This window comes from Eurytemora carolleeae, unplaced genomic scaffold, assembly GCF_000591075.1.
Source record: "Eurytemora carolleeae unplaced genomic scaffold, Eaff_2.0 scaffold344, whole genome shotgun sequence".
In the NCBI taxonomy this organism is placed as follows: Eukaryota; Metazoa; Arthropoda; class Copepoda; order Calanoida; family Temoridae; genus Eurytemora; species Eurytemora carolleeae.
Genome location: NW_019396248.1, coordinates 75,153 through 87,594, shown reverse-complemented (window position 1 = coordinate 87,594; position 12,442 = coordinate 75,153). Strand labels below are relative to the sequence as shown.

General features: G+C 32.5%; 1 long non-coding RNA gene across 1 annotated transcript; it reads left to right on the top strand.

Moving 5' to 3' along the window:
- The first annotated feature begins 5,921 nt into the window (after nucleotides 1-5,921).
- LOC111699333 (uncharacterized) lies at nucleotides 5,922-7,319 on the top strand. Its single transcript, XR_002764725.1, has 3 exons — nucleotides 5,922-6,310; nucleotides 6,407-6,471; nucleotides 6,552-7,319. It is a non-coding gene; the product is annotated as an uncharacterized LOC111699333 (long non-coding RNA).
- Nucleotides 7,320-12,442: the final 5,123 nt, after the last annotated feature.

The window sequence follows — 12,442 nt, the reverse complement described above, 5'->3', positions numbered from 1 at the left end:
CACAATTTTACTGAATGATAGTTCAGTGAGAAAACGAATGAAATAAACGAACTAAATGGGCCGTTCAAGGTTTCAAGCTCTCACACAAATTTTTTTCATAAACTATCGTATTTAAAAACGACCGTTTCGTTTACGTTTTTTCTTAGTAGTGTGCAGTCATACACTACATCTTAGTCCTGATGTTTAAATTAAAGTAAGACAAAATGCAGTTTAAACAAATTTTTAAAAGTACTTCTGATGTTTAATTTAAAGTTAAAATGAACTGAATTGTATTCCATTTATAAAGTTAAATAACCATTCATAAAGTTAAATTACACCAGATTGTAAATACATGTAATTTCCTACACCTACACATTTTATTCATAATTCAATTAAATCACCCACCATCTTCAAACATAAACAAGGCTTAGCCGCTTCTTAGAGAAGTTAAGATGTTTAAATGTTATGTTTTAGTTAAGAATTATGACCGAAAACCCGCTATTTCATTGAAAATTCTTAAAATAGGATTGTTCAACACGCTATTCAGACTAAAAGATTTGGGATGCTGCTGGAGCCCTTAAATTTTTTCTATATGGTTGTTTGAATCTTTTTATACATTTAAATTATCCCGAAACCCGTGTGCTTTCTTGTAATTTTGCTATAAGATATATGTTTTTCTTCCGAAATACTCACTGTAACAAAGACGACATCTGAATATATTGCGGGTATACAGGATCCATTCAATTGGATAAATTTATAAACGGGAAAAGTAAGTTTAAATGGAAATCATTATTAATCAATGTTAGCTACAATTCATACAATAGAAAGAATATATTCATTTTGTCCATTCTCAACATAAAACACAACACGAAAGGGCGTTAAGGGGAGTATTGTGACAAAAACAGTCACGCCCCATGACCCCCTAAAATATTTACCGTGGGCAGGGGACTTGCATACATCCCCCTCAATGTATACTTTAGATAAGAAAAAATCAGGAACGTTTATAGAGAGCTGTAGTGATGGGCATTTTCGTTTCCAACTAAAATCTGGGGTTTCCAATGAAAATCTGGGGTTTCAAAAAAAATCTTGGAGTTTCCACGAAAATATGGGGTTTTTAATGAAAATATTGGGGTCTCTAATGAAAATCTTGGGGTCTCCAATGAAAATCTTTGGGTCTTCCATGAAAATCTGGGGGTCTCCAACTAAAATCTTTACTGAAAATCTGGGTTCTCTCCAACCTTTTTTATAAAATTTGTCCTTATTGTATTTCTTTATGATTTTTCTTTTATTTTTGTACTTTTTCATTTCTAATTTCTATGCCGTAAAATCATTGTAATCTTATATCTTTCAAATATTCTTTTCTTTTTTGATCTCATTTTCCACAATTTTTTTTATTATAGAAACCTCTCAAAAGTAACTGATAAATATAACATATTTTACAACTGGTTGCTTCTTTTATTAGTTTCTCGGAGTTCTTGTAATATTCAACGGTTATATTTTGTTGTATTTTTTATAAAACTTTTCATCTGCCATCCTAATCTGTTATAAAGCCCTTTGATCTGCATCAAAAAAACGTAAAAAAAAAGGCGACCGGAGGGGGGGGGAGGGGGTTGACGATCGTAAGAACGCTTGTATCACGTTCAAATTATTATTTTGTTCTTTGAAAAACAAAATATTTGTTTCTGATCAACAGAAATAAACCGATTCTTTAAATCAAATAAAGAAACGTTAATAAAGTTTGTTAATTCCTTCACCATACTACTGCAGATCTCACGTGTGGTTAAACTAGACATTTTTTGGCGCTTAGCACATCATTAAATTCAATGAGCCTAATAAAATAACACTGAAAAGTTTTACCAAAAACTCTAGAAATTAACCCCCTAGGAAATCCTTAGCTACGCCCCTGGACATCCGAGAGGGGCCTTATATTTTCTGACATGGGGCTAAATCATAGAAACCATAGTTTTCATTTTACCAAGGGGGTTAGAGGGGGGGGGGTGTTACTCTCCAATACCCCATAGCCGAAATTTTAGGCGAAATTTTGATGAAGTCAATGACCACTGACCAGTGAGGGGGGGAAGGCGACCCGCACCAGTTATACCTTGGCGTGCTATTCAGTAATAGAATATGCTATAATCAAAAAGAGTTAATTTATTATAAATCCAAATTTAATTTATATTTTAAAATTATAGAATTAAGACATTTTGCGGGAAAGCAAATTATAGAATTATACAATTTGGACAAAAAGGGTGAGGGTCGGACGACAAAGGGGTAAGCATAGGCCGAAAATCCCATTTTGTGATGTCATTTGCGGGCCGGAGGTAAAACGGTGCGGGTCGCCTTCCCCTCCCTTGACCAGTTGAGAAATATTGCTTAAAGCAACTTAAATATACGAACCTCTACCTCTGAACACAGATGCAATAAATATATATAGATATAGATGTAGATATAGATGTATACATATAATATATAATTATACATACCTAGTTTCCCTTGTAGACCAATGGATTAAATTAGGCACAAACTAGGCTTTGAAGCAGTGGGGGGGGGGATTGGTAAAGTAGGTTCCAATTTAACAATTAAAACAATTCAATTTTTAGTTTCATGTCTCAAAGGGATCAACTGAAGACATTATTTTAATTGACCCTCTATTTACAGTTAAATCTTATTATTCACAAGGGTACCATTAAATCTTATTATTCACAAGGGTACCCTTAAATCTTATTATTCACAAGGGTACCATTAAATCTTATTATTTACAAGGGTACCTTTAAATCTTATTATTCACAAGGGTACCCTTAAATCTTATTATTTACAAGGGTACCCTTAAACCTTATTATTCACAAGGGTACAAATAAATCCAATCATTTACAAGGGTACCCTTAAATCTTATTATTNTGAACAGTCCCTTTATTCATATATATATATTTACGGTTTAGAACTATATATATATATACGGTTTAGAAAAATTTCACACACTTTTTATTTGTAACTTTTTTATTTAACACAAGGATTTTTGCAAATATTATTCCATATTTGAAATGCAATATCCAATTCCAAGAATCAGAATAGGCAGATTAATTTTGGTTCAAAATGTATACATAAAATTCACAAATTTAAATACCAAAAGATTTAAAACCTACGAATGGAAAAAGAAAAATCTGCCAAACACCGATCCGGAACTAATCAAAACATTGAAAAAAAACTAGAAAGGAAACAATATTGGCATTTAATTCAAAAATTGATTTCCAACAATTTTATTGGAGGGGGGGGGGGGGATAGCAAAATAAATTTACTATTAATGAGGCTGCGATGTAAATTTAAGCGAGGCCATCCATTCATTCAAAAATGAAATTTACCAAAATTAAAATTTAACATTTAGATTTGAATTAATTACTAGCCATTCAGTGCGCTTCGCGGCCATCTTCTGAACAGTTTCTCTTTGTATAAATAAAACAATAAAAAAAGTTTTTGTGGATTTTTAAATTTATTAAAATTTTAATTTTGTTGGAGGTTTGATTCTTCATAAACGTTCCCTGCTACCATGTTAGGTCCCACACAAAATTCGGGTCCGATCGTTTCAGCCGTTTTGACAATTATTGGATAACAACAAACAGACACCCGGCCAGACAAGCAAATATGATTGAAAGTCAAACTTTTGAAATAGAACATGTTGCAATTAACATAACAATGAATTATAAGGCTGATTAATTTTATTTTACATAATAATTTTAAATTTTTATTATTAGTTGATTATTACACTTTTTACATTGATTATTCATAGAACATTTCCCATGGGAGGAATTTATTTCTATCATTAAAGTGGATATTTACATCAAGTCTCTAGGGAACATTAAAGTAAACTAGATTGCAAACTCTAAATAGGCTGGGAAGGGGGGGGGTGTTAGTGTCCCCCCTCCCCAATCGTTTCAATTTGATTCCTAAAAGCATCGATTTGCCGGGGAACGGAATTGGGATTTCTCAAGTATTTTTTCTTCTAAACATCTGAAATGTTATACCAAAAAAAACAAAAGCCATTGATTCAAGGTAAGTTCAGGTGTTAATACTGTTTTGAAGGGATTGTGTAATCTTAAGCTACGACCTATTTTATAATCTAATAGCTGAAGGACCCGACGTTGCCAAATAAAATGTTCAAGCCTTTTACAACCCCCGGCCACCCATGAGTGCCCACAAAAAAATCAGCTCAATCGGTCAAGCCGTTCAGCCGGCTATGAGTAACATATATATGAATGCCTTGCATTCTGTAAGTAAATTTAATATTAAGCGATGCATTGTATTTTATATCTTTTATCTTAAACAGCAAAAACGTTGTGTTTAATATGACAAATTGTGACCGAATGTCACAGCTTTCTGGAATATTGACAGAACCGTTAAATCCACGTAATATGTATTTGTAATTTCTATGATTTCTTTCAATACAGATAAAAAAAAAAAAATTTTTCGTTCTTGTTTTATTTTGTAATTTTTTATCTTGGTTTTGTTTTTCTTGATCTAAATTTGTTTAAAAGATTTTACAATTAGAGACAGTAATGAATCGAAATGCATCTTGAAATAAATTATACCATGAAGGTTTACCAGACAGATAAGAAACCTGAAATTATATAAAGAATTTCAGGGATGGATTTCAGTCATTTTTAATTTTTAGAGTTTGTCATATTTTCGAAGATTTAATCATATATCCAGAGATGGAAAAAGAATTAGGTGTAGAGGAGGCGTAGGTGGGAGGCGGAGGGGGAAAAGAAGGAAATGGGGAGAAGAGGGGGAGGTATTGAGCTAACCCTGAACCTGATCTCAATTTTATATTTAAAGGATTAGAGAAACGCTGGGCGTTGTTGCCGTGAATCTTCTTCTTTAGTTGCCAAAGCCAGGTTTCTCAACAGTTTTGCAGTTGGACCGGTCCAACATTTTTATTTTAAAAGGGTTCATAAAAACGTTTAAATTATATAACCGCCGGTAATAGGTATTTTCTTTCTCTCACCCTTGCAATTAATTGTAAAAACCAATTATTTTTTTTTAAGATTAACAATAATTAAAAACGTACCCTGCAAACATTTAAACACACAATTTATCTAAGCAAAAAGTAAATCTAAAATTTGTTAATTTTCAACTGTGGTTTCCTGTAAAAGGGACGGCGCAATAATGCAACAGAAACATAGCAAGAAATATGAGAAAATAAAAAATTAAATAAACTTTCATAATAAGTGTCCAGATGAAGGTTTAAAGGGTACCATTGCAAATCGCACTTTCCAAATATACAATAGACACTTGAAATTAAAACACCGGTCCCTTTAATCATATTCGTGTTTATGATATTTACCGGTCTAATAACTAAACAGTCCCTTTAATCATATTCGTTATCATGATATTTACCAGTCTAATAACTGAACAGTCCCTTTATTCATATTCGTTATCATGATATTTTCCGGTCTAATAACTGAACAGTCCCTTTAATCATATTCGTTATCATGATATTTACCAGTCTAATAACTGAACAGTCCCTTTATTCATATTCGTTATCATGATATTTTCCGGTCTAATAACTGAACAGTCCCTTTAATCATATTCGTTATCATGATATTTTCCGGTCTAATAACTGAACAGTCCATTTAATCATATTCGTTTTCATGATATTTTCCGGTCTAATAACTGAACAGTCCCTTTAATCATATTCGTTATCATGATTTTTACCAGTCTAATAACTGAACAGTCCCTTTAACCATATTCGTTATCATGATATTTACCAGTCTAATAACTGAACAGTCCCTTTATTCATATTCGTTATCATGATATTTATCAGTCTAATAACTGAACAGTCCCTTTATTCATATTCGTTATCATTATATTTTCCGGTCTAGTAACTGAACAGTCCCTTTAAGCATATTTGTTATTATGATATTTTCCAGTCTATTAACTGAACAGTCCATTTATGTAAGATCTGTGGATCTTTATAAACTAATGCGTGTTCAGGGTGTTCAACGTCGAGAAGTTCTCCAGCTCGTCCTACAGAGAACCCCTATCTTCAAGCAACTAATCCTACAAATCTCTACAAATACATTGAATCTACCATTATTTATCTTACCATTCAAACTACCAATCTAAGATTTTTATGTAAACCTTTTCTAAAGCCTATTTTATATTCTCGAAATTGAGTCTAATTTTCTAATATCATACATATCTTTAAATAGAACTGTCAATAAGTTTTAAAAATGCTTGAAAGTCTAGCCACTTTAGTTTTAATAATTGGTCTTGTCTTTCAGACCAAGATGGGTTAGTTGTACTTTTCTAACTTGTTTTCGTCCTCTTTCTCCAGGTTTATAAATCATCCGTGATTTAAATATTCACATGGAAACTTTTACTCCATATTGCTTGATTCTTGTATAACGGATGGTTTATATAATATGTATAGATTTGTTGTGATAATTGTAATTCTTCCCTCAAAAGCTCCGTGCATGCCTCCACGCACTGAACCAGGTGATTAATTATGAACATTAAAAGTTTAGCTTAAAAATTATCCTGAATTCTCACAACCACTTCAACAACTCTTATGCTAGGCTGGCTTTGAGTTCCTGTTGATCTAGAGCTTTATCCTCTCCGCTGACTCGCGGAGCTAAACCTATTTGCATCCTTGGTCTCAGGGATGAAGATGCTCTACTCTCCTTTCACCTACTAATCTTGACACCCTGTGCCTTGGGTAGGTCATGAGTTCTCTGCGTATACAAGACTCCAGTCTCAACGGAGTCCGAGTGCTCCTGTGTCTTTGGACACTTGGTTGAGTTCTCTACAAACAAGACTCCGATCTCAACAGAGTCCGAGTGTTCCTGTGTCTTTGGACGCTTGGTTTGAGTTCTCTACGTATACAAGACTCCGATCTCAACGGAGTCCGAGTGTTCCTGTGTCTTTGGACGCTTGGTTTGAGTTCTCTACGTTTCCTCTGATAGTATCCTAGAGACGTCTCCATCCCTACGTACCAGACCTCCTACAACCTTGGCTTGGCTGTTCTCACTTCTCCGGCATCTCCGATAGAAGGAATCTATCCTCTCCGACATCTCTGACAGAAGGACCTCACTCTGTATCCCTGATCAAAGCTCCTCTAGATCAAATGCAGTTCTTGTAATCGAGACTGTGGTGCATTCTAAACACTATAGGCTACAAACCTCCGGACAAATCAACATTGTAAGTGAATTTTTCTATTTATTTAAAATTAAACATTTGTTATATAAAATTGAATGTTTTACCTGGAGAAAGTTTTATTTTTATTTTATTTTATCGTAAAATTAATTAACCCTGGACTGATTTGTTGTGTTTTAGTTCACGGTTGAATTGTGTATTTACTGCCTATCCTGAAATATATACGTAAGATTTAATCAGTGCAAATTGAGGTGAACCAAAGAGAAAGAGTCCATGCTCGCTCTTATGTTTGTAGTTAATTACCTGGTTCCTAAAGGTAAAATTTGAGCACAATTTAATCATATTCGTTATCATGATATTTTCCGGTCTATTAACTGAACAGTCCCTTTAATTATATTATTAGCTTCTATTCTTTTAACTTCATTTGAGAATGTTCAACGAACCTATTAAAAAATTGGTCGAACTGTAACAAAGAAACATAATATTTTTTGCTGACAAATATAATTATAAAATAAAAATTTAATGTTTAAAAACCACGAACAAACAATAAAAATATTTTAATCTACAATTTAAAAGCCCCAATTATACCGTGCAGTTCCAGTATAATATACAGGGTGTCCCAAAAATAGTATATCCTTGATCAAAAATGGGAATTTGAGTATCAGAGCTCGGAACTTTTGTGTTAACTACTCACAAACCAAATCCTTTACCCTGGATATCCACTGTGGGACCTTTAATTTGAGGAAATCAACATATTCTACCAGTTTAAATAAGAGGGCTGTTTAAAATGGCGGAAACATATATTAAATAATAATAATAATTAATAATAATTAAATAAAGGGTGTTTCTAGTAACAATTTTACTTCTTAATTGTTGCTTTTTCTATTCGCCTTTCTTCATCGTTCTCAAATAAACAAACCATTTCCCGATTTTCTTATTAAAATCAACAGTTTTTTCTAAAATGAAAAATGTATTCGTTTTTATCCAAGGCAACATTTTTATTTTTAACATTCATGGGCTCTATTGGTTCGCCCGTTATTTACAGAAAGACAAACAAGCTAAAATATTTGTCATTAAAGCTTCCCATGGATTGTTTCATAGCAGAGAAAAGAAGAAAGACAGAAAAATTTCAAAATAATTCAAAAAAGATAATCACCAGACAGAAATGCTATACGTTGATGTAGAACAAAAATATGCAGACATCATATTTATCTAAAACCAGAAATTTATCATTTGTACTCATCTATACTGAGACGCGTTGATAAAAAAGCCTTAGGCAATCTATGTGTCTACTGTCTATAATTTACGGGCTAACTAACGCTAAATGTATACAGTCTACTGTCCCTATGCTATCTTTTCATTTCTGTCTACTATTAAACCTTAGCCACTGTCTAATTCTGTTTACTGTGCACAATCTACTGTCTACTGTTTAATTTTCTATTGTCTACTGTCGCCTGTCGCCTGTCGTCTGTCGTCTGTCGTCTGTCGTCCGTCGTTTGTCCACTGTCTACTGTCTACTGTCTACTGTCTACTGTCTACTGTCTACTGTATACTGTATACTGTATACTGTTTACTGTCTACTGTCTACTGTCTACTGTCTACTGTCTACTGTCTACTGTCTGCTGTCTATGATCTACTATACTGTCTACTTTCTACTGTCTACTGTCTACTATCTACTGTCTATATACCGTCTACTGTATTACTCCTCCACCTATTACGAAACCCCCTTGAAATGAATGACATTGACCGTTAGAGAACCGGACAGGGACAGGGGTTTCTTCTTGAAATCTTAAAAATAAGGAAAATTTAACGAATTAAATTTAAAATAATGAAGATATCATTGAAAAGAGAGAGAAAACTTAGAATAGAGTAGCATGACAAGAGTATAGAATTAAATCATAAAACTATAAACATCACAGTTGTTGTTTAATTGTTTAATGTACCATGTTTAGTTATATAAGAGCGTACATGCGCCGCATGAAAATATGCGCGTGATTCGTTAGCGGGCAACAAGACAGGTAAACGCCCCTCCCTCGGGCAATTTAAAATGGACACTTCAGATTTAACAAAAAAAGGCGAGTTTAAATTTTATTAAATTTGTACCATTAAACCTTAACAAATTGTGGAAGGTTTTAAAATTGGGTTTTCATAGTTACAAATATATAGGCTTTCCAACCAATCCTTTTGTAGTCATTGTTTTAGCTGAGCAACGTAAAAAATTATAGAGCCTGCGAAAACATCGATGGAGAAAATTTCGAAAAAAATGAATTCAATCTCAATTTAAATAAGTCATTTAATATTGTACGTACTTTCTATTCTACTGGCTGTTTGAACATTTAAACGCTGTGAGAAGACTTGCATTTTTCGTTTATATTTAAGAAAACCTACCAAAGTTTAAATCATTATATGTATGCATTTTTAAAATTCTTTTAAAACAGACATGTTAAGAATTCAATGGGTAAAGGGATAAAAGCTAGAATGAATTCTTGCACCCCCCCCCCCCCTCCCCTGGCTATAAATTTACATATAAGTGATTCAGACCCTTTAAGTAAATTGTTTTGTTATCTGTTGCAAAATGCTTTAAAGGCCTATGCCCAAAAATACCTAAAATGTAACACAGAAATATATTTCTCAGAGGCGTATTCAGGGAGGGGGGCTTTGGGGGTTCAGCCTCCCCATCCCCCCGGACCAATGAAATCTAGAGATTTCAGGGGGTTGTCAAACCTGTAAAGAAAAAAGTTAAGCCCCTTCCCCTGGACACATTCCTGACTACGCCCCTGGATGAATTTTCGAAATTTTTAAATCAAAAATGTTCATTTTTCTTCTATTACAAATGTTGGACTAATCGATTTTGTCCTTTTCCCGTTTTTGGAAAAAAACCATCTATTTAAAAAATATGAAAACTGAGAAGCTGCTGTGATTATTGCTTTATTACATATATATACATATGATTAAATGATTGTCAGGGGTATGCGGGAAAACATATATCAGATCATCCCATTTATGCATATCAATATATTATCTACAATAAATATGTATATATTGTAATATTTGTCTGCAGGGTATAAAATGCTCCAAGCTGAATGGGCCTATCTAGAACTAGAATAGAACCAATGATTAAGTTTAGATCTGATAAGCGTGGTCCCCAGGGCGCTTTACGCCCCTTATTCTTATGATAACTTATATAACTTATTTGCTTTACTATTTTCTGTATCGATTCTAAATCAACAAAAAAGAACATTTCCCGATTGTGTTCAGTAAAATTAAAAAACCAAATCTGACCATCAGGGGAAGAAAGTTCAAAATGGTGATTTGTTAAGTTTGGACGAAATGTGAAAAGTTATCTTTTTTAACTTCTTTACTTGAATGGAATTGAGTCTTTGCTCCAAACTCTGAATTCCCAATCTCTATATCTTTTCAACTCAATGTCGTAGACCTTAAATATTGTTAACTAGGAATTCTGTTAGATCAAATAATAAGTTTTAGATACCAAGTGTTTACACCATTAGGTTTACAAGATAAATGGATTAGAAAATTTGAGTTTGTGGCAAAGACTCAATTCCTTTGTTCTGATGCAGCACCGGAAGAGTTACTGAAACGTTCATCATAATACTCAGGGTTAGGTTTGGAAACATAAGCACGGTTTTGACTTTATTCCCATAAAACAAGGGGTCCAGTGCCCCTTTAGTGAAAGGCACATTTTGCAACATTTAAATTCTTTTTAAAAATTGTTTGTACAGGTGAACCCGTTCCAGCCCAGTCTCTTCATCTTCACTCCAACATTCCTTTCTACCATCAATTGAATGTTTTATTGGTTTTTTAGATTCTTTTATCGAATTCAGATATTTTTTATTTAGATTATTAAAACTTAAACTTTAAACTATTTTTAACAAACTGGCTCAGTTCTTTCATTTTAATTTCCATTTATGCTCGAGTTGAGAGTAACCTAGGATGATCATTTTAGGAAAGTAAAGTCTTCTGTATGTTTCTTTGATTGAGCCAGTTGTTAGCCATGATAAGCCGGGAGGTGCCGACCGTAGCACTAACGATCGGGATGTTCATCTTCGAGCAAACTCTGCCCTTTTTACAGGATTGAATCCTGGGTACTTGTACGTTAGTTAAAAGGTTTTTTTTTAAACTTTCTTCTCCTAAAACAGGACAAAATATAAAGAAACGTTAATAAGACTGAAATATTTGAATCTGTAGGTTCATAAAATTTATTTATATAAACTTTTACACAAATGGTTTAGGTTAAATTTTAATATCACAATTTGGTAAAGCAAAGGTTTGGTCGTGATCAGGGACAATTCTTTTACATTTAAAACTTGTTATAGTTATTTAAAGATTACACAGAAAAGAGATGATTTTATTGATTAACTTTATTTAGAATTAACTCATAGAGCTTGACACAGGCAAAGCATAACTTATTTAAAAGATTGACGAACACAACTGGGGAATTTTAATTGTTAAATAAACTAAAAAGAGATCTTTTTACAGATCTTTTAAATCTTTAATTAATTCGTACTATATTATTATTTTTAATAAATATCTATTTATTTCATACCTAGCAATTGATTTTCTTATTTAATCACTAAATCATGCGGAAAACAAAGCAATACTAAATATTTTTGGCATTTAAAAATAGTCCCACCTGGTTAAATTTTTTTTAATCTAGAGAAAATTTGATTTTCATGTTAAAGTATTAAGCGAACCTTAAAAGCTATTTAAAATTTGTCAAACTATAAACCTAAAGAGATTTCTCATTTTGTAAAAATAATCTAAACACATGTTTTGTTAGTATTTGGGTTGTATTTTCAGCTTCTTTTTAAACTTTTTGATATTCATACTACAAGGATTTTTTGGCTACACTTGAATTATTTCTTTAAAAAAAATATAATTCAAAACTTTTTTACCATTTCTCCAATTGTTATCTTAACTATCGATACATTATTTAGATTGTCATCAAAACAAAAGTTTTTTTTTATTTTAGGAGCAATTTCAGTTTTCAGAAAACTAAAGAGACACTTTCTATAATTCTAATTTTCTAATCCTTGTTCAACATATCCATATATTGTTGAAGCCTGATGTTGTAGACTGTAGATATTTAAATTTTCCAGATCAAACAGCCAAGTTTGAAGTATCAAATGTTTGCACTTTTAGGATTAGGAATTTGGAGTTTGTAGGGAAAGTTCAGTTTCCTCTTTTTTTTAAATGTCCATCGTTCAATTTTATTGAGTGTTTTCATTTTTAATCTGCTAGATTTATTTTTTGAATCCGCCATGTTGGATCTTTAAATCGCCATGTTCTGTTCGTA